Here is a 5482-nt window from a genome sequence, read left to right on the forward strand (position 1 = left end):
ACTGCTGCTGGGTGAGTAAAAAAAAATAAAATTAAAAAGGCGCCTAAGATGCGGGGCCCAATTCCAGGGAATCAGGCGAATCGGCTTAAAGCCGGCCCTGACAGTGCCATTGTGGGAACACTGAGGATGCACTGCAGATGGAGGATTAGCAGGGTGCTAATTAAGTGACTAGGTGAGAATTTGAAAGAAACACAGCAGATGGCAGAGAGGCTGGTATTGTGATGTGAGCATTTGTCAGAGCAGAACACCGAGAACAGAGACAAGATGTGTGGGTGGGCTGAGGATGAGCCTATGTTGCATTGAGGCAGCTTGAAGTTTTGTTAGCCTCCAAACTCGGTCCATGGTTCCTGGGGTGTTCTGATTTCCCTCCGCATTACTTTTCCTTCCCATGGGAGATACAGCTCTGTCTGTCTCAGGCATGTGTTCCCATCCTGGCTCATGAACACTAAGGAAAAGGAACTTTAGTTTTAACAGATGCAGTGCCTGCTTCTCTTCCATCAATCATCTTCTCTTGGCATCAAATAAGAGCCCCACTGTGGCCAATGCTGAATTCCTTCTGTAGAAGAAAAATATCCTATTTACTCTCTTCATTTATGGTGGAGTGGCACACACATCCCAGACATACATCTTAACCTTCCCTTCCGTTTCTGCTCCCTACATCCAGTGCCATTCAGTAGATAACCCTCCACCTGAATAAAGGTTTCTACAACCCGGAGGCTGTATATCAGTGGCGAGCATAGTAGTTACCATGCATGGTAATCTACACTCAGGTAACAAACAGTTCTGGGAACCTTCTGGATGAAATACGCTATGGGAAGATAAAATATTGTTACAACACTGGGATGACAGTCCTATAAATAACGAAAAGTCCTTGTGGCACCTTAGAAACTAACAAATTTATTTGGGCATAAGCTTTCGTGGGCTAAAACCCACTTCATCAGATGCATGAAGTGAAAAATACAGTAAGCAGTATATATATACAGCACATGAAAAGATGGGAGTTGCCTTACCAAGTGGAGGGGTCAGTCCTAATGAGGCCAATTCAATTAAGGTGGAAGTACCCTATTCTCAACAGCTGACAAGAAGTGGTGAATATCAAGAGAGGGGAAATTACTTTTGTAGTGCTAATGAGGCCAATGCAATCAAGGTGGACATAGGCCATTTCCAACAGTTGACACGAAGGTGTGAGTATCAGCAGAGGGAAAATTACTTTTTGTAGTGGTCCATCCACTCCCAGTCTTTATTCAGGCCTAATTCGATGGTGTCCAGTTTGCAAATTAATTCCAGTTCTGCAGTTTCTCATTGAAATCTGTTTTTGAAGTTTTTTTGTTGAAGAATTGCCACTTTTAAGTCTGTTATTGAGTGTCCAGGAAGACTGAAGTGCTCTCCTACTGGTTTTTGAATGTTACAATTCTTGATGTCTGACTTGTGTCCATTTATTCTTTTGTGTAGAGACTGTCTGGTTTGGCCAATGTACATGGCAGAGGGGCATTGCTGGCACATGATGGCACATATCACATTGGTAGATGTGCAGGTGAACAAGCCCTTGATGGTGTGGCTGATGTGGTTAGGTCCTATGATGGTATCCCTTGAATAGATATGCGGACAGAGATGGCAACGGGATTTGTTGCAGGGATTGGTCCCTGGATTAGTGTTTTTGTTGTGTGGTGTGTAGTTGCTGGTGAGGTGCCCCAGAAGTCATCTACTACAGAACAAGCCCAACAAAGAAAGCAACAGAACACCACTAGCTGTCACCAGGGCCAGCTCCAGGCACCAGCGGAGGAAGCTTGTGCCTGGGGCGGCACATGTTAAGGGGCGGCATTCCATCCATTCTTGGGGCGGCACAGTCCGGGGGGGCTTTTTTTTTTATGCTTCGGCAGTTCAGGCGGCAGTCCAAGTGGCTTTTTTTGTTTGCTTGGGGTGGCAAAAATGGTAGAGCCAGCCCTGGCTGTCACCTACAGCCCCCAAATAAAACCTCTCCAGCGAATCATCAAGGATCTACAACCTATGCTGAAGGACGATCCCTCACACTCACAGACCTTGGGAGACAGGCCAGTCCTCGCTTACAGACAGCCCCCCAACCTGAAGGAAATAATCACCAGCACCTACACACCGCACAACAAAAACACTAACCCAGCTTTTTTAATGCTTTTGTTCAAAAAAAAAAAAGTTACACTCTGAATAAACTGCCTATAATGTAAATGCATTGCACAATACTGACCTGAAAGAAAATTATTCATGCACCGGATGGTGTGGTTAAGAAGAAAGAGAGAGATGAATAGCATCTTGAAAAGGTGTATTTGTGTTTGCAGGCTATCTAGATTACTCATACTTCTGTACACAGCTCAATACCTTTCTTTTTCCATCTATCCCTCCCACTTATGTAACACCTGAAAAACTAGCTACATTTTGCTAATAGTTGAAGAAGGCCTTGATGCTCTGCTCATTGACTTTAATGGTGTAAGATCAGGACCTAAATAATGGGCTGATTAATTTGTCCTTGACAGCAGAATAATATAACCGCTGCACACACGCACAATGCAGGGAATGCACTACTTCAGGGGTAGGCAACCTATGGCACAGGTGCTGAAGGCGGCACGCAAGTTGATTTTCAGTGGCACTCACACTGCCCGGGTCCTGGCCACCTGTCCGGGGGGCTCTGCATTTTAATTTAATTTTAAATGAAGCTTCTTAAACATTTTTAAAACCTTATTTACTTTACATACAACAATAGTTTAGTTATATATTATAGACATAGAAAGAGACCTTCTAAAAATGTTAAAATGCATTACTGGCACATGAAACCTTCAATCAGAGTGAATAAATGAAGACTTAGCACACCACTGCTGAAAGGTTGCCAACCCCTGCACTACTTTGATAGCAGAACACTATAACTGCCCATACTGCACACAAGGACTGCACAGTAACAATGTATTTTCATTTGGAACAGAAGAATAATGAAACTTAACCATGAACTTTTTGGGAAGATTCAGATCTGACATTTCAGACACTGAGTTGTGCCCTGGGATCACAACACCACGACCATCTTGCAAAATGTTTTTCAAAAACCTGGAGCAAGAATGCAATAGAAATGAAAAGTCATCCTGTTCCAGTCTGACTCCCAGTGGGATTCGGGAACATGAGTGTGCGCTGTAACTTGCAGACTTACGCTGAGCTGATTGCATCTACCTCGGACAAGTGCCTTACAGCTCTTGCTCTCATTTACCCTTCGCTTGTGGAACTGGGTCAGTGCAGTCAGTATGACTGCCTCAACTGGCACGTGTGTGTGTGACTGTGTTACGAGGAAAGGTGCCAGTGGCTGTCCTCAGGTGAGTCTTTGATCCAGAGACACTCACAGACTTACTCAGTGAATGTGCCCTGGGCTCTGACAGACCCTAAGGGAACATCCACACTTTGAGATGGGGGGGTGTAATTTCCAGCTCGAGGAGACAGGCCTGCGCTAGCTCTGGAGCTAGTGTGCTGAAAACAGTGCACTGTAAGCGGCGAGAAGCACTAGGCACCCAAACACTTACCTGGTGTCTCAGATGGGGATGTTCTCCGGGCAGCTACCCTCTCCCACCACCCACGCTGCGTTCTATTTTTAGTGCATTGGCGCTAACCCTGGTGTGACATTTGAGATTCACCTGGGCTATTAAGGGGTTCAGTCAACAGTGGCCTTGCAACTCTGGGTGCCTAGAGTGCTACTCTGCTGTGGCTCACTGCCTTGACACCTACTGCTATCTGACACACATGGAGGTCTCAGTGAGGCTTCCACTGCCCAGCTGCTCTTTGCGGGGGGACTTCAACAACCCTTCCCCGAGTTGTTCCCATAACATGTCCTCCTGCAGTGCACGGCCTCTCTCACTGTAGCACTCACAAAACCTGATCCAGTTCACGGCTCCTTTCAAGAGACAGTACACAGCAGCCTTTTAGCTTACCTGGAGGTTAATACACTCGCCCCTTCAATCAGAGCACTGAGTTGGCTTACAGTAAAAGTCAAAGACGTTTATTAACAAAAGGACATAGGTTTAACTGGTACCAAGTAGAAGGAATAAGGATAGAAATGGTTACAGACAAACAAAAGTGAAAATATGATATTGAGACTGAAACTCAACCTAACAAACTAGTGTCTTTTGTTCACAGATGTTTCCTCACCATAGTCAATCTTCCAGCATGGCTGACTAGTCCATAGCCAGGATCCAAAGACAGAGTTCACAGTTCTTGGTTTCTTTGTCTCCTCAGGTGATGGATAACTTAGGGGTTCTCACACCCTTTCTATATAGTCCAGTAAACCTTACACATGTGTCATCCGAGATACACTTCAGACAAAGGTTCCTTTCCCCTGCTGGGTGTAGACACCATGCTGGCTTCTCCTCCACTAGTGATTGGGGAGATTGGTCATCAATGCAGATGACCTTCCTGCAATCTCCAATACAAATGAATAGCCCACTGTCCTTGGCCACATCTCACTTGGGGGATCGGCCCTTTTCCTTTGCCTAGTTTAAACACATTTTAGTCACATATTTCCCGCACATCTGTATAATTCTTTGTAGGTTAACTGTACACACACCATGCAAGAATATGAATGATCAGTGAGTTATTGGTTTTCCATTGATATATTACACGCCACATTTTGGATAAATATCATGACCACAGTGTGTGAGGTGCACTGAGATGATCAGGCCAGCTGAGACTCACTGTTACATACCAGGGAGCTCCTTGCCTTCTGGCATTGGGGTGCCCTCAGGGTCACAGCTGGTATGTCTCCTTGAGCTGGAAATCACCCTCCAGCCCAAAGCATACACATACCACACAGAAGGAGCAATCAAGCCCCTTGTCGATGAGACAGCTACAAAAAATGGAGGGACTGCCCAAGGCAAATGGCAGGTTACAGCTAAATAGCGTGGGCACCTTGCAAATGCAGGGACTGGGATATTGGTTTTGCAGCCTGTGTGTGCTGGAGACAAACATGGAGAAGCAGTTCTGAGGGAGACCAACCAACCGGGAAAGTTGACAGCCATTTCAGATTTTGCTGCATTGTGACTCTGCTTGTTTCTGACTTTCAGTCAATATATTCAAGCATCTGAGGACACTGAATTAGGAAAATCCTACTGGGAGCAACAGCCTCTTTTATATATCATGATCAGCTGCATTTCTTAGCATATGAAATACCTAGGGATTCATTGCCTGTTGTCATGTGGCTGCCCAGGTTGATAAAGGCAGTTTGCTCTATGGAAGTAGAGAAGACAGTGAGAGGATGGATCAGCCGCTGACTGAGTCTTTTAATAAATAATATATTTAGGGTTTCTGGTTTTAGATTTTAACCTATGAACACTGATTAAAAACCCCCACTTCTGATACAAAAGAAAAAGAAACGGTTGTATACCCAATAATGACTGGAAAAAACTCTGGAATTTTTTATTGGCTTCACCCCTTTCCCAATGCAGTTTGTACAGGCAATATCCCCGTTCCCTGGCTTGTA

The sequence above is a fragment of the Mauremys mutica genome, chromosome 13 (genome assembly GCF_020497125.1).
Source record: "Mauremys mutica isolate MM-2020 ecotype Southern chromosome 13, ASM2049712v1, whole genome shotgun sequence".
Classification (NCBI taxonomy): Eukaryota; Metazoa; Chordata; order Testudines; family Geoemydidae; genus Mauremys; species Mauremys mutica.